Source organism: Halichoerus grypus, chromosome 5 (genome assembly GCF_964656455.1).
Source record: "Halichoerus grypus chromosome 5, mHalGry1.hap1.1, whole genome shotgun sequence".
Lineage (NCBI taxonomy): Eukaryota > Metazoa > Chordata > Mammalia > Carnivora > Phocidae > Halichoerus > Halichoerus grypus.
Genome location: NC_135716.1, coordinates 173,418,471 through 173,436,543, shown reverse-complemented (window position 1 = coordinate 173,436,543; position 18,073 = coordinate 173,418,471).

Below are 18,073 nucleotides of genomic sequence, written 5' to 3'. Positions count from 1 at the left end.
GATTTTTAAATTGTATGCCTTATGGGAAGTCCCTGGGACAACATCCTTGCTCTCCATAGTAGGAAATCACTCTTATTTTTTTTTATAAGATTTTATTTATTTATTTGACAGAGAGAGACACAGTGAGAGAGGGAACACAAGCAGGGGGAGTGGGAGAGGGAGAAGCAGGCTTCTCGCTGAGCAGGGAGCCCGATGTGGGGCTCGATCCCAGGACCGTAGGATCATGACCCTGAGCCGAAGGCAGATGCTTAATGACTGAGACACCCAGGCGTCCTACTTTTATGGAAATCAGTCTTATTAACTGGTTCTCTTAAGAACTAGAACAATTATGAAATAGCTCTGTTGAGTTTTCCTACATCAGAGTCTTGTCAGTGCTTTGCCTGATGATAAACAGCACAGTGTATCATGAGCTAGGATATTCTTTAAAATGTTTACTTGCTGTAGTCTTCCTTCTTCAGTTTGGATCTAGCATGGTCTAGATCCAGTGGGATGCACCTCAGACTTATCGTGGACTAGAGATCTGTAGACATCTATAAGATTTCTTTTTTTTTTTCTAAGATTTTTTATTTATTTATTTGACAGAGAGAGAGCGAGAAAGGGAACACAAGCAGGGGGAGTGGGAGAGGGAGAAGCAGGCTTCCCGCTGAGCAGGGAGCCCAATGTGGCGCTCGATCCCAGGACCCTGGGATCATGACCTGAGCTGAAGGCAGACGCTTAGCCAACTGAGCCACCCAGGCATCGGACATCTATAAGATTTCTAGGCCCTACTCTGGACTTACTGAATCTCTTTGGTTGATATTCTTGGTATAAAAAAAAATTATGTCTCAGGATTATTGTATGTTATCTCTCAAGATGTTTTCCTCTGTACCAATTACATTAATCAATTTTTGTGAATCAGATGTAACATTAGCAGAATTCTTTGAAAATAGACTTAATCATTACCTTCAGAGTATTTTGCCTAAATTTAATTCTTTTTGGGAACAGTTTGATTATCTTTGTTTAGCTTGCCAGAAACAACTCAGTTTCCTCGTCCGTTTCATGGTTCTTATTATGAACCCTCATCAGACCTTTCACATTGAGAAATTATCAGTAGTAAGTTAACCAGAGCCATTTTAAGTCATTGCCATCTACAGTGTCTCTGAGGCTTGCCCAAAGACCCTGCTATAAGCCACAGGGTTTGTGTTTCTATCAAAGAACCCAGTCTTAGAGCTTCGTGGAAAAGGACTATACCAAATACTTCAAACTATTGGCACTCAAACCTGAGTTGACTCAGCTTAGACAACTTTTAGACAGTACCAGTGGAGTGAGTCAGGATTTCCAGGACTCTATAGTTGAGTAGATGGCTTCATGAGACTCTAACTCGAGAGCCAGCTGAAGAAGAATTAATTTACATAGGACTGAATGAACTGACAAGGGAAATTTTATGGTAGTTATTTGTTTGGAAAATTGTTGATCTTGTAATGTTCTGTTTTCCAGATTCATAAGGAAGCCCTTTGTCTTTCTTCTCAAGCCATGTTATCCATAACAACTTAGTTGATTTTGTTATGTAAACTGAACTAAACCACTTAAAATATCTGATTTTCACTGACCTTACAGAATCCAGAAACTCTTAATGTGTTGTTACTTTTCATAATAGTTATTTGCATAGCTTCAATAAGAACGTGTCCCACTTCTTACCAAGATAAATTGATTGTACATCAAGGCATCAGGTGTCATGTTTGAGAATGATCCTCATCAAATCAGGTATGACAAGACATTTTAAGGAATGAAATTTGGCTCTACTTATGGAGCTGATACCTACAAAACCAGGTCAGGAAAACTGACCTGGTACCTGGTTTACAGGTGCTAAGGTATGATATTTGGAATATTTGGGGGACCCCAAAAAGAGAAGAACTCACCCAAATTTATCTATGACAGGTCAAAGAAATCTGGGTTGGGTTTCTTAACCTAGGAATTACAAATAATAGAGCCTTTTTAAATTCCAGTTGGAGATTCCTTATGAAAATTTCCAGACAAAAGTTAATTGTGTAATTATTTAAAACCGTATGGCTTTAAATTTTGCAAATTTAGGGGGTCCATATGACAAATTAATACACTCACTGCACCTATGTAAACAATCAGACCGAATTTCATGAGACCAGCTTTATTTGGCTATCGAGAATAATTTTTCTTTGAGATTATTATGATCATAAGGGGTTGGTGGAGACCATAAGGACAAGTTGGAAGGACCTTGAAATTCAATGGGCATCCTGACTGGCTTCACCTAACCTCTGTCTTGCATTATCACTGAGCTACTTTACAGCTCAAAGCTGTAGAAAATTGACAGTAATGTAATGCAGATGATGCTTATCTATTGAAATGCAAATTGCGTCTGGTGGAGTGCAGTTGTCTTGGGGATACTGACCAACCTCGCCAGTTTTGTATTTGTTTATAGATTAATTTTATTGCTCCTTATCTCCCTATAATGGTGGAATACTTTGATTACTAGTTACTAGTCATAACGTCTAACTGGTTCCCTCATTATTTCATAGGTTCCATAAAATCTCTGATACAGGTTCATTTCATATCCTTAGGAGAGTCAAAATTTTAACTTTTTTTTTTTAAGTTTTTATTTATTTATTTGACAGAGAGATAGACAGAAGAGCACAAGCAAAGGGAATGGCAGAGGGAGAGGGAGAAGCAGGCTCCGCACTGAGCAGGGAGCGTGATGCGGCACTCGATCCCAGGACCCTGGGATCGTGACCTGAGCCGAAGGCAGACGCTTAACCATCTGAGCCACCCAGGTGCCCAAAATTTTAACTTTTTTGAAAATTACCCTTTGAGTTAATGTATGTAGAATGCATAGAACAGTGCCTGGCATCCAGTAGAGGCTCAATAAATGTCAGCTTTTTTTAAGTAAAGGATTCAGATTATCCCTACCTCACAGATGAGGAGAATCAGGTGCAGAGAAGGTAAGCAAACTTGCTTAAATGACACAGCTTGACAGAGGTGGAACAGAACTAGAAGTCAAACCCGTCTGCCTTCAAGCCCCTGTTTTTTGTCCCTACCCCCTCCGTCCCCCTGCCCTACCCACAGTCCTCTTTGGCTGTGCTCTGCTGACTCCCACTCATTCTTCAGGTTTCAGAGTTGGAGTCTTTCTGGATCCCTCTGGGCTAGCAGCTCTACCTCCAACCTTGTGTCTTCCCCTCTCAAGCCCATGTCGTAAATATGTTGCAACCATCCATTTCTTCGTCCGAAGGATGAGCCCATATGACCAGGGACCGAGACTGTTGCCATCACCATCCAGCCCAGAGCAGGCATGCAGCCAGAGCCCACGTGTGAGTGCTAGAAGTGAGCCGTCATGTGGGCATGGCTTTTTCTCCCCCTGACACGGAGAGCTGGGATGCTTTCTGGAAGTGCCTGGAACCCCTCAGCATCTCCGCTCTGCCAACCCAACACTCCCTAGGCTCCTGTCGGTTAGAGGGAGTGTCAAACCTCCTAAAGAGGATGCCCGGAGCCACTAGCCTCTCAGGACTTGAGTTTCTGGTTTGTTTGTTTGTTTTAATGTTGTTGTTGTTTCTTCTTCCAAATCAAATTCCAGAAATCCAGATTTAAAAATAACCAAGAAATGCAACCTTCTCCACCAAGCTTGGCAAAAACAAATCCTTGACAAAGACCAATGTGCAGTCTCACTTCACTCTTACTCATTTTCAGACGCCAGCTCAGCTCTGTGTTGGGTGGGGAGGAGGAGGGGAGGCAGGACTCCTTGGGGCTGGAGGGCAAGGGCACAGGAACCGGGCACCAGCTGGGCTGGGCGGCGGGGTGAGCTGGCGGGGCAGGCACACGCCCTTGCCGGAAGACAGCTGCCTGGGCCCACTGTGAAGTCCCATTTTCCTTGGAGTCCCAGCTTGCTGGTCCCCAGCCCTGGATCGGGCAGAAGATCAAAGCAACCCTGGGAAACGGTCTCCATTAGGGATCCAGAAGTCATTCTCCTTCCCTGGGGAGACATCAGCTTCTGCTCCAGCCTGCCTTTCCCCATCATTACTTAGGGAACTGGCTGGTGGTAATAGGGAGTAGCATTTATACTCCTGCTAACAACAACCTCAAGCTCCCTCCTCTTTTCTACATGGTCTATTTTCTGACCTGTCATCTTTCTTAATGCCTATTTTGTGGGCGAGAAAAATGTGTGATGGAAGAGAGGAAATTCGGGACCAGGGAAGGCCTGGAAAATTGTCAAATTTCATATTTCCTCCTCCTTTGAATCAGCATTTATGTCCCTCAATGGGGTTTTCCTGCATATGCTTGTATAACTCCCTTTTAAAACAATTTTTGCTGTTTTTTCCTTTCCCTGCCCCTGGGTAAGTTATTCCAACAACTACTTTCCACCTCAAAAGAAAGTAGTGGACAGGAAAAAAGAGGTCGTGTGGTCTGTTGGCTACCACTCCAAGTGGAGCCAGGAGACTTTGGTTCTATTCTGAGCCTTTTTGGGAACAGGATGAAGGAGGAGGACGCGAGCCTTGCCCTCCTACGGGACTTCCCGGGACCCGGTGTCAACAGGAGGAGGTTGCTTACTCCGGATCAGAAGGGGGCTGGAACCAGCATTTATGAAACCTGCAAAGTGCCAGGCTCACTTAATCCTCGCAAGTGGGTGAGAGAGGTTTTGTGACTTCCATATTGCAGCTGAGGAAGCTGAGGCTCAGAGAGATGCAGTGAGTTGCCCCAGCGGAGCACAGCCTGTCAGCAGGGAACGCAGCTTGGCTCTGATTCTTTGGTTTGAGCTGTTTCACTACAGCGTGCAATCCGCTAACCAGGCTTTAGTCATTGATTTACTCAGTTTATTGAGCACCTATTATGTGCCACTCCCCATTCTAGTTGGGAGCAAAGATCCATTTTTTTATGGAGCTTCTATTCTTGTTGCGGGTGGGGCGGAGGAAGGAGGTAGACAGGAAATAAACACAATAAATAAGTAAATTATGTAACACGCGATGTCTTCCAGGCCGAGGACAAAAGAAAAAACAGAGCAGGTTAAGGGTATTGGGAAGGCTGGAGACACAGTTGTACATTTACACAGGGTAATCAAGAGAGGCCTCCTGGAGGAGGTGACATTTGTGTGAAGACTTAAAAGAGAAATGAGAGTTGCGGGTGGTGTTTGAGGGAAATTATTACTGTTGGAAGGAACAGTCAAGACAGTGCCAAGACCCTGAGCTGGGAGCGTGCCTAGCGCGTTTGACCGACCGCAAGAAGGTGAGGGTGAGCAGAGGGAGCGAGGAGTCCTTACACAGAAAAGGGCCACTCTGCTGGGTTGTGCATAGACCACAGAGGGGTGGGGAAGGAGCAGGGAGAGCGGGGAAGGAGCAGGGAGAGCGGGGAAGGGCTGTTGCAGTCCCAGGCGAGAGACCGGGTCGGGAGCCGTGGAGTGGTGGTTGGATTCTGGATTTATTCCGAAAGCAGAGTCAGCGGGATTTCCTGACAGATTAGATGTGCGGTGTGAGAGGGAGAGGCGTCCGGGCACTTTCCAAGGTTTCTGCTGGCAAGAGGAAGGTTTTGAGTGGGGCAGATGTAGGCAGGGAAGGAAGATCAGGAGTTTGGTTTTAGACATAATGAGTTCGAGATGTGTAACTTCTCTCCATACGGGGCCAAATCAATATCATCCAAAAGCAGGACCCAAGAGGCCGATTTATGAGGAGCCTCCAAACTAACCAGCCAATTTCAGAGTTTCCCCAACATCATCTTCCTCTTTTTTCTTCAAAAGATTTTATTTATTTATCTGAGAGAGAGAGGGAGAAAGAGCCGGGGGAAGGGCAGAGGGGGAGGGACAGAGAATCTCAAGCAGACTCTGGGATAACCCGAGCCTGACTTGGGGCTCGAGCCCTGGACCCCAAGATCATGACCTAAGCTGAAGTCAAGAGTTGGACACTTAACCGACTGAGCCACCTAGGAGCCCCGACATCACCTTCCTCTTAACCATCTGTTTTTACCTCAGGGGTCCATGAACTTGGATGGGAAAAAAATTACATCTTTTTTTCCCCCACTAACCTCTTACTAGAATTTTGCATTTCCTTCAATTATGAATCTAGGCAACAAACCCCAGAAGCCTTAGCAAGACCAGCGACTGTTACCAATAATAATCACAGATATTTTCATTTTACATAATTGGTGCCACAGATTATCCTCCAATGTCTTTTCATCACTTCTTTGAACTTATGGTAATTATTAAACGCCACTACATTTTTTGATTTCATGCATTAGCAAGCACATATATTACTCTACCATAAATTTGAATTTTTTGATAATGGTATTTTGTCATACTTAGTTTCCCTGGTAATCCTATGCATTTTATTGTTTGTATCTAAAATTATTATTTTGAGGGGCGCCTGGGTGGCTCAGTCAGTTAAGCGTCTGCCTTCAGCTCAGGTCACGATCCCGGGGTCCTGGGATCGAGCCCCGTGTTGGGCTCCCTGCTTGGCGGGAAGCCTGCTTCTCCCTCTCCCTCTGCTGTTCCCCCTGCTTGTGTGCCCTCTCTCTCTCTCTCTGTCAAATAAATAAATAAAATATTTAAAAATATATAAAATCATTATTTTGAGGGGCGCCTGGGTGGCTCAGTCAGTTGAGTGTCAGATTCTTGGTTTTGGCTCTTGAGATCAAGCCCCTGCGTGAGATCAAGCTGAGCTCAGAGTCTTCTTGAGATTCTCTCTCTCTCCCTCTATTCCTCCCTCTGCTCTCTCTCGCTCTAAAACAAAGAAATAAAATCTTTAAAAATAATAATAAAATAAAAATAAAAAACAAAATCATTATTCTGAGAAAAGCTTCAGCACCTTCCCCAGATGGCCAAAGGGGTCCATGGCACAAAAGAGTTAAGACCCCGATCTAAGTTAAAGACTCCTTGACAAGATGGGAGCAAAAATCAATAAGCTGGGTGCCTGGGTGGCTCAGTTGGTTAAGCGACTGCCTTCGGCTCAGGTCATGATCCTGGAGTCTCAGAATCGAGTCCCGCATCGGGCTCCCTGCTCGGCAGGGAGTCTGCTTCTCCCTCTGACCCTCCCCTCCTCATGGTCTCTCTCTCATTCTCTCTCTCTCAAATAAATAAATAAAATCTTTATTTTTTTTTTTTAATTTATTTATTAGAGAGCGAGCGAGAGAGAAACAGCATGAGAGGGGAGAGGGTCAGAGGGAGAAGCAGGCTCCCCGCTGAGCAGGGAGCCCGATGTGGGACTCGATCCCCGGACTCCGGGATCATGACCCGAGCCGAAGGCAGTCGCTTAACCAACTGAGCCACCCAGGCGCCCCAATAAATAAAATCTTTAAAAAAAAAAATCAATAAGCCACTAACATTTCTTGAGCTTTGGTGGGAACCATGCCAGGAACTTTATAGACATTACCTCATGTAATCCTTCCAGTTGCAAGGTGGATATTCTTATTATTCCCCCTTTACAGTTGAGGAAATTGGGGCTCAGAGACATTAACATCACCCAGCCACTCAGTGAAACACTGGGCATTCAAACTCAGGGCTATTTCTAAAGCCTGTGTTTATGTTACTAAAACAAACTGGATCCTATGCGGAGCCCTGCATGGCCCTCTGAATCAGCACAGGGTCCTAGCGCAATGGCGGGGTGGTGTCAGTTAAGAATTGAAGACTGGAGGGGAGCCTGGGGGGGCGGTCGGTTGTGTCCGACTCTTGATTTTGGCTCAGGTCATGATCTTGGGGTCATGAGATGGAGCCCTGCGTTGGGCTCCATGCTCAGCACGGAGTCTGCTTGAGATTTTCCCTTTCCCTCTTCTCTCTCTCTTTCTCTCTCAAATTAAAAAAAAAAAAAAGAAAGAAAGAAAGAAAGAATTCGGGGCGCCTGGGTGCCTCAGTTTGTTAAGCGTCTGCCTTCGGCTCAGGTCATGATCCCAGGCTCCCGGGGTTGAGTCCTGCCCTGGGCTCCCTGCTCAGCAGGGAGCCTGCTTCTACCTCTGCCTGCCACTCCCCCTGCTTGTGTACTCTCTCTCACTCTCACTCTCACTCTCACTCTCTCTCTGGCAAATTAATAAATAAAATCTAAAAAAATTTTTTTTTGAAGACTGGGGCTAGTCTGCCTGGGCTCAAATCCAGCCTGTGCGGATTGTTTATCTGTGACTTTGGCTAAATTACTCAACCTGTCTGTGCTTTCATTCCCGTGTCTGTAACATAGGCATGAGGGTGATAAGAACACCACCAGCAGAAATGTGTTGTGTGGGAGTAAGTGGGTGACACCTAGAACAGTGCCCAGCATGTAGAAGGTGCTTGCTTTATAAGGATTTATTTTTATTAAGAGCTTTGGCTCTAGAGAGGAACAGATTGGGTTTGAATGTCAGCACAACTTCTTACAAGCTGTGTGACCTTGGGCAACTCACTTAACCTCTCTGAGCTTCGCTTTCCTCATCTGTGAGTGCGGACCTTATGCCTTGTCTCTGAGGTTGCATTCATCCACTCCAGCAAAGATCTCACATCTGGTACAGCCCCTGCGGTTGGTGCTGTTAGTTGGTGGAGTTTACCCTAGTCCACTGTCATCTTCCAAGACCACAATGGCGAGTTCACCCTCCATTGGTGATAAGCACCTTTGGTCTTTTATCATCTTTCTCCAGGGCATGGGTAGTCTCCAGGAATACCATCTGATTCCAGTCTTTGAAACTGTCAAACACCTGATATATTGCACCCATCAGTTCATTCTCTTCCTCTCCTACCCCATTCCAGTTCACCACCAGTGAGAATTTGAACAATGGTGCCATCATTGCATGCGGGAGGCTGCTGGAACTCCACAAACCACCGATGATAGCAACAGGCCAGTGATCCGGCTCTAAAATCCCAATTTAGTTTGCTTCCTAAAACCACTTTCTGTAGCAACTGATATAGGTTGGGCTCTCCATGAAACAGATGCGGAGTGTGAAATCTGTACGTAAGAAGTTTTAGCAGGGGTGGGATGGGGATGCTCTCAGGAACGTACCAGTGAGCAAGTGAGGGAAGCAGAATCGGGCAGAGGGAGAAGCTGAACGGTGACCAAGTTGCTCCCAAGCCTCAGATAGAACCCTGGGGAGCTCTGGAGCTGAGATGGGTTTTCAGAGTTGTCTTGCCTGCAGCGAGGGGGCTAGGCATTGACTCTCCCTCCTGGACCAGTCATTAGATACAAGGTGCCTTTAGGGAGGGGGCCTGATCTTGGGCAAGGCACCACTCTGTGGCTAAGCTGGGGGAGTGGGTGGCTCAGTTCTGAAATATGGGATCTGAGAGAACACCACAGCATCCTCTACGGAGACTCTGCCTTTTTCATGTCCGAGTACAAGGATTCCATGCACATTTTAAATATTAGATAGTCTGAATATCTTTTTTCAATCTGTCATCTGTCTGTTAAGTCTTAGTGTCATTTGTTGAGCAGAATTCCTTCATTATGATGTAACCAAATTAATAGATTTCTCTCCTTAATGATTTGTCCTCATTCCCGAGATCACAAAAAGATCCCCCGACATTATGTTTTTTTTTCATTAAGTATATTTTTACCTTTCAAATTTAGGTCTTCAGGGGCGCCTGGGTGGCTCAGTTGTTACTCGTCTGCCTTCGGCTCAGGTCATGATCCCAGGGTCCTGGGATCGAGCCCCACATCGGGCTTCCTGCTCGGCGGGAGAGCCTGCTTCTCCCTCTCCCACTCCCCCTGCTTGTGTTCCCTCTCTTGCTGTCTCTATCAAATAAAATAAATAAAATCTTTAAAAAAAAAAAAACAAACAAATTTAGGTCTTCAGTCCTCCCAGAGCCCACTTTGAATGTGGGTATTATGGGGGGTATCTCTTTCTTTTTCCTCTGTGTAATGAACCAGCTTTCCCTATGTGTCTTTGTCTCTCTGCTCTCTGGTTTCTGCTCTCATCACTCTCTTAAGATGCCATGTCTGCAGAGAATCATGAACCTCTCAATACTCTTACTTCAGGGCTTTTAAAAAAATCTCCATTCATCTTGCCCTCTATACAGCACTGGGTGCTTTGGACCATTTCCACTTCTTGCAGCTCTGTGCGCACGACCTTTCTAGACTTATTATTCTTGTTTGCCTTTTCCTCCTTCATCCTTTCCTCCTCTTTCATCCCTAGGGCTTTGTGGGTTGACTTTCTCTTGCAGCTCCTAACAATTGGTGTAATTTAAGGCTCGATCCTTGTCTTTATTTTTATCCTATGTAATTCTATCTTCTTTGAGAAATCCCTTCATTTTCAAGGTTTCAATACTTCCAGGTGTGTGACTTCCCGACGGGCAGGTCCAGCCCTGACCTCTCTCGTGAATGCCAAATTTCAAACGGAAAACTGGGCATTTTTAGTATGTGTAGATTTAAATCAATCTTCACCATGCAAGTAATGTTATATGATTCACCTATATTTTATACATTTCCAGATCCTCCAACAATCTGGCACGGTATCTTCTAAAAAGTAGGTGTTCAACATGTATTTATTCAAAGGATGAGAGGATCTCTTATGTTTAGCCATAATAAAAGTCAGAGTCAAGTATTTTTATTCATGGTTCAAAAGATCAGAGTCACATAAATTTCAGAGGGAAGTTCAGCCATGAGTCAGCTTAGCTTTTTCTTTTTTTTAAAGATTTATTTATTTATTTTCCAGAAAGAGAGAGAGAGAGCATGAGCAAGGGGAGTGGCAGGCAGAGGCAGAGGGAGAAGCAGGCTCCCTGCTGAGCAGGGAACCCGATGTAGGACTCGATCCCAGGACCCTGGGATCATGACCTGAGCTGAAGGCAGACGCTTAACCGACGGAACCACCCAGGCACCCCAGCTTATCTTCCTCCTTTGGGAAGAGAGTGGTCCTCTCCTGGTTGGTCACCTCCTCCAGCCTTGTAGGGTCGCTCTCTCTGAGATAGAGTAGGGCGTGAGGAGAAGAGTTGGCGGCGGCCAGAGCCATAGTCACTGTGTGGTAGTGGAAAGATCGTAGTTCTGGAGTCAGAGTGACCGGCTTTGAAATTCCACGCCCTCCACTTACAAGGCCTGCTTTCCTTATCTATCAGAGTGGGTAAGAAGGCTCAGGCCAGATGGCTATTACAGACTAAAACAACACATGGAGAGTGCTTTGCACCCAAAGGATGCTAAAGAGAATTCTGAGGTCCCTTTCCTTCTCTCTCCTTGCATCCCTCTCCTGCATTCAGCTTCCAGATGAAGACAGAAGCGTCTGAGCTCTCAGGATAAATGGTCTCTATGTGAGCCTCCTGCAGAGCCAAAGGGGAAAGTCGGACTGCAACTCTCAGTAATCTACACAACCTTCCCCAGGGTAAAGTAGGTTGAGGGAACTTCAACTGTCCCCCATTTACAGATTAAGAATTCGAAGGATCAGGTACCATCCCAAGAGCATCCAAGGAGCACTTTACAGTTTATGACAGCTCAGAATTCAGACTCTCAGGAAGTGAGCTCGCTCTTAACAATGGAGGAGATCATGTCAAAGCGTCCATCCACCCTGATCCTTTCCAGTGACGTACGTGAGCAGCATGTTCAAGCCGGTGCAGGGATGAGATGTAGAGTCACCACAAGCATCCCCAGTTTGTCTCTGGAATCCTTCCAGACCACCTCCTTGTTTTTCCACCCTGCAACTCCTCGTTCATAAGTTTCTTAGTCCTCAACTCTCTTTGTTTTGGCTTCATACTATGAGGTTCCTATCCTCCACCCACCTCTGTGCTGGATGGTCCTCTGGGCTTGACTCACGCTCCTGGCTCTCAACAACCACACTGATCCAAGCCATTGCTTGGTCTTTGTGCTTCGATCTCCCACATTGCTCCCACGGGTAAGAAGCAGCCCATCAGTCAGATCTGCTGGAGGCGCCCCACCCCTCAGCAGGACCACAGGGGTCATCGTCAGTTTCAAGATGGCAGAATCAGGGCATTTCTGCCCCCCATCATTAAAAAGCACCCCAAAACAAAGTGCAGGATATGAAAACAAAAGTATTGTTCATTAAACCAGGAGAAAACAGCAGACCCCCATCACACAGGGATCAGGAATGTGGGAAGACAAAGGGCCGAGCACCCCATGTAGACATCGGAGCCTCCTCAGAGAAACACCAGATTAGACTCTGTAAACAGAGGGTGTGTCATGCATTTCTTTATCCTCAACGCTTAGCATAGGACTAATCAAGCATTCAACTAATACTCATTCAACACTTGTTGAATGAATTACATCATTATATATATATATATCTCATATAATAGTTATCTGCAGATGAAGGCATATTTTAGCGCAAGGGGAACCGTTAGAAATGTTTCCTATGCTGCTAAGTGAAGCTGCCATTATTTCTCTCAGAGAGAGGGCCCTTCCAAACCCATATGCTGAGGAAGAGAACTCTAAGCAATACCCTTGCCTTGATATTTAGCATTTTATTGCTTCAAATATTTTTAAAAACTCACCAAATCAGCTCTTTCATTAGCTCGGTCTTCGTCTTTCATTATTTCAACGTGAACTTGGTTCCTATGGCAGTCAGGACTTGATAATTACACGCAGCCCTTTGCAATTATTAGTAAGGAACCAGGTAACGGCACTGACATTTAATATTTAATTGTTTTTGATCAGCATTAATTAGTCACAGATGCACACCAGATTCCCATTGAATTAAATTCTCTCGGGAACATATTGCGGGCTCAGGGATTCTAACCACATCAAAAAGTAAATGTTCAACTTTAAAAGTTGGGCCCTAGAGACCCAGGCATCCATGGAGAGGAAATTCCAGATGTCTCGCATTCTCCCTCTTTCGTCAGAAGTCAACCTCCTACTTGCAGCCCCATGGAATCTAAAACCTCAGGGTTCTGCGGGGGACCTTGCAGGCTGTAGTCTCTCCCTTACTCCACCAGTTTAACCCTCTTCCCGGAATCATTCCCATCTGCCTACACACACGAGTAATTTCTCTGACCCTAAAAACCTGCTATGGACTCCACTGCTTCTCAAGCTACTGCCCCTTCTCTTTGTTCCTCTTTAGAGAAACACTCCTTGAATGCGCCTTCTGGTCTTTCTCAGACCCACTGTCTTCAGTCTTTGGCTCTGACCCCTCCAAGGAAAACGTCCTTGTCAATGTAACGGAAAGAACCACCTTGGTGAGAAATCCAACTTCCGGGTCTTCATCTCCCTTCGACCAAGTCGGTCATATTCTCTTTCTTGAAACAGTTTTTCATCATTTGGCTTCCAGGAAACCAGTTGTGTCGGGTTTCCTCCCACCCACGGTCGTTCCTTCTGATTCTCGGGTGCTGATTCACCCTCCCCTCCCCAGCTGAGAGTGCCGTAGGCTCAGCATTTGCTCTTCCTTTTTCCTCTGTCCATACTCATTGCTTAGGTGACCTTAGAGAAGCACCATCTATGCATTGAGCTCCCCATTTTTATCTCCAGCTCTGACCTCTCCTCTGCTTACTCTGCGTGTCCACTTGAATGTTGACTTAGCCTGGGTGCCTTAGACATCAGAGCCTGAGGCCAAGCTCACCCTTGGGCATGCTCTATTGGAGGAGTGCAATCCCGGTGGGGGGTGGGGGGACAAGGCAGGGAAGGAGGGAAAGCAAACACCAGGGGGTGCATTATCTAGTTAGCCATGTGCTAGTGGCTCGGTCACACGGGAACATCTCCAGAGAGAGGCCGTGTGTGTGTGTGTGTGTGTGTGTGTGTGTGTGTGTGTGTGTGAGGAGGGACCACAGCACCTCAGTGCTGCCTCCCAGGAAGGAGAAGGTTTATTTCTGGCCTGCAGAAGGAAAGAGAATTCGTCTGTTGGCTCCTTCTTATCTCTTATCTCTCAATGATCAAAGTCGAGCCCTGCCCTTCAGGGTTGTGGTCCCTAGCCTTTTTGGACTCCTTAGGATGCCAGTGCTTCCCAGCTCTGGTTTAGAACTTAATCTGGGCTCAGACGAGTTTGAGGAGCCAGAGCTTCAGTGTCTGGACATGTGGGCCTTGTGCAGGGAGCTGGTGAGGGTCCTGGTGCAGTAGGCCAGAGGGAGCTCCCACTGGGAGGGACTGAGGCAGCCAAACTTAGCAGGAGGCCATTCGCTGGGGTGGCCGGGCCCTTCTTGGAGTTCACGGTCAAGAGCGGGTGGGGAGGATGGGGGTTGGGGAAATGTGGGGCAGCATATTTCCCAGGCAGCCCCAAACTTAACCTAGCCAGAACCGAATTCTTGCCTCTGTTTCCCCACACAAATTCCTTTCTCCTATTTTCTTCTTCTTCTTCTTTTTTTAACTATTTTATTTATTTGTCGGGGAGAGAGAGAGAGAGAGTGCGAAAGCACGAGCAAGGAGGAGGGGTAGAGAGAGAGAGGGAGAAGCAGGCTCCCCGCTGAGCAAGGAGTCCGACATGGGACTCGATCCCAGGACCCCGGGATCATGACCTGGGCTGAAGGCAGACGCTTAACCGACTGAGCCACCCAGGTGTCCCTCTTCTGTTTTCTTGTCTCAGCTTCAACTCCTACCTTTCCGTTTGCTCACACCCCAAATCTTAGAACTGTCCTTAAATCCTCTTTCTTTTTTCCTCAAACCCACATCCCATCCATCAGCAAATCCTATCAGCTCCAAAATATAGCCGGCAGCCAACCTCCTCTCACTGCCTCCTTTCCCATAATTCTCAGATGATTGTAAGGGTCTTTATGCCGGCTCTCGGCTTCTGCCCTTGCGCCCACATTCTGTTCTCAGCACAAGGGTCAGAACGATGCTTTTCAAACACAAGTGAGATGGTCACGCCTCCCCTCAGGCCTCTACTGTCTTCCTGTCTCACGCAGAGTACAATCAGGCTTTGCTATAGCCTGCGAGGTTCTGTACCATCTGTTTCTCCCACCCCTCTGATTTGATCTCCTGTTTGCACACTCTGTTCCTGCCACATGGTGCCTATGTAGGGTCAAGCAGACTCCTACCCCAGGGCCTTTGTACTTGCACTTCTCTGTGCCTACAAGACTCTCTCCCCAATATCTATGTGGTTTGCTTCCTTGTTCCTTCAGAGCCCTTAACCCTGTGTTCCACTGCTTCTCAGCTGGAAACGGCTCCATGGAGAATGGGGCTGAAGGATGGGAAAGACAGGAAAACAGGAGGGAAGAAATGATCCCTTCAGGAGCTTGTTGGAAAGCCCAAAGCAATTGCAGAGATAGTTTGGCCAACAAGGAGACCTTCTGTGTGGGAGAAAATCCCATGAAAAGAAAGAGTTGAAGGGGGAGTGGAACCTTTTCAAAAGGCTTTGAATGCTAAGTAAAGGAGAGAGTTGTTTATTCTATGGACAAAGGCCTCCAACTGGGAATCAAAGTCAGTTCACTTAAGTTTCCATTGAAAAATGTCTTCCAACCGGGAACTCTGAGTCAGAGTTTGCTCTGGTGGTCTAAACATATCCATGAAGGAAGCAAGAGAAACCAGCATTGAGAAGGGAGCAACAAAGCTGAGAAAAATATATGTTCCTGGGAAGAATTTTCCGGGCCCTTTCAGGAAGTTGATAGGAGAAGGTAGTCTTCCCCAGAGCCACTGTTCGAGAACTTACACATCCCATGATGTGGCAACTGGGGCTTGGAAGTGGGATTTCAAAACCAACCCAACAGGAAGAACAGGGAAAGCTTGGTGTTCTCTTCTGGCCTACCAGGCTCCACCACTAGGATCTCTTGACCCCAGTGTTGTTAAGGTCAACGAGGTCAGCGACTGTGGGCGCCACTGCCCTCTGCTGGAGGGACTGCAGTCCTCCCCAAGGCCTGTATTTGGATCCAGGTCAATGGTTAACCTTCTTTGGATGGTGGGTCCCTTTGAGAAGAATATGAAGCAAGCTATGGACCCAAAGAAAAAAAGATATGCACTCATACATAAAGATTTGCATAGAGTTTCAAGGATTTGTGGAAAGATCCTCTGAAACCCATCCATCAACCTTCCAGATAAAGGTATAACTTTACTTTTCCTTATTTATGTATTTATTTATTTAGATTTCTTTTAAACTGAAGTATAGTTGAGGCTCACTGTGACATTAGTTTCAGGTGTACAACATAGTGATTTGACAAGTCTATACGTCATGCTGTCTATGCTCCCGGTAAGGGTAGTTGCCATGCAATGCTGTTACAACAAACACAGCAACCCTATGCTTGCTTTTTTTATCCCGGTGATTTACTCGTTGCGTAACTGGAAGTCTGCATCTCCTACTCTCCTTTATCCATTTTGCCCATCCCTCCACCAGTTTGTTTTCTGCGTTTATGGGTCTGTTTCTGCTTTTTTCTTTGTTCGTTCATTCATTTTGGTTTTTCTCGATTCCACCCATAAATGAAATCATATGGTATTTGTCTTTCTCTGACTTATTTCACTTAGTGTAACACCTTCTAGTTCCATCTATGTTGTTGCAAATGACAAGATCGCATTCTTTTTTATGGCTCAGTAATATTCCATTGTATATAGACACCACATCTTCTTTATCCATTCATCTATGGATGGACACTTGGGCTGCTTCCATGTCTTGGCTATTGTAACTAATGCTGCAATAAACCTGGGGGGTGTATATATATTTTCCAATTAGTGTTTTCATTATCTTTGGGTAAATACCCAGTAGTGAAATTACTGGATCATATGGTAATTCTCTCTTTAATTTTTTGTTTTCCATACTGTTTTCCCTAGTGGCTACACTAACTTACTCCCATAAAGGTGTAATTTGCAAAGCAGACAGACCTAAGTGCCAGTTCAGGGCTGAGACACCCACCTATTTGGCCGTGAGACAGAAGAGAAATAAAAATGAGGTTACCCAACCTATTTTCTGCCAAGAATGCCTTTTCCCTTCTTTGGATCCCATATTCAGAAATAGTTTCCCTACCAAATGAATTGCATTGACTAAGAAATCCCAAATTTTTTGTTAACCAAACAGAACCGGCAAGTGATAGCCGGTGACCTCATTAAGGCTGAGTTCATACAATCCAGGCAAAAATCAAACATTAAGTTGGCCAGGGGAGCTGACCTGTGGACAAATACATGGCTTTGGTTGACCTCTGAAATATCAACACTCAAGCTATAATGATTACATGTGCACCAACTCTTACTCTCAAGCTCATATATTTAAATCCAAAGTAATTCAGTGATGGTATTTGTCTGAAACTCACACTCTCTCACAAATCTGTTTCCATGCCCCTTCAATGTAGCTTCCAATGCAGATAAATGCACCTTCCATTGCATCTTTCCCAGCATTCCCTTAGACTCAAACTCTCTCTGAGGTCAATTCAAACACATAACTGACCCCTGAGCTACACTCAAGTCGGCTCTGGTTTTACTCCTGAGCTGTGTCCCACCCTGGCCTCTGGCCTCCAAGGCAGGGCCAGGTGAGAACATAGAATATCAACTGAGCAGCACTTAGTACCTGGCGTGGCCACTGCTAGAGATGTAAAAATGAAGAAAAAAACAACAACAACCCGTCATTCCTGCTCCTCATTCATTCTTTTAAGAAATATTAGTTAAATGCCTTCAATATTTTCAGACACTGTGTGAAGCACTAGGGATATAATGACAGTCAGACACGTGAAGTCCCTGCTTTCGTGGAACTTGAGGTCTGATGGGAGAAACAGGGCAGGGGAGGGGTGGGGAGGAGAGGAGAGGAGTAAATAAACTGAGAACATGATTGTGATTTTTGATATGCACTAGGAAGGAAACAAAGAGGGTGGTGGGCCATAGAGAACAGGGGCAGAGCGAGGATCTGTCATGGGTTTAGAAGTCAGGGTCCCGGCAGGAAACATGGGGTACACTCAAAGGGGGACATGGAGAGTTGAACACGTTGGACTTAGTAACAGCGGGAGCCATTGCCAGCATTATGTGCACAGTAGAAGGGGAAGAAGCAAACAAGAGAATCTGGAGAGCTGATGCGGGGCCCCGTTTGATGGGAGCTGCTACATGCATGTACACAACCACCAATCCGTGGTAGTGTAAACTGAGATCCAGCTCAGGATTTCCGCTCTGGCGTGTTCCCTGTTAGCTGGCTTTCCCAGGGTTGCTGTAACAAAGTACCCCAGCCTGGGTGGCTTAAAGCAACAGAGCGTTATTCTCAGTGCTGGAGGCTGCTAGAAGTCCAAAATCAAGGTGTCTGCAGGGTTGGTTTCTTCTTGGAGGCTCAGAGGGAGAATGTGTTCCATGCTTCTCTCCTAGTTTCT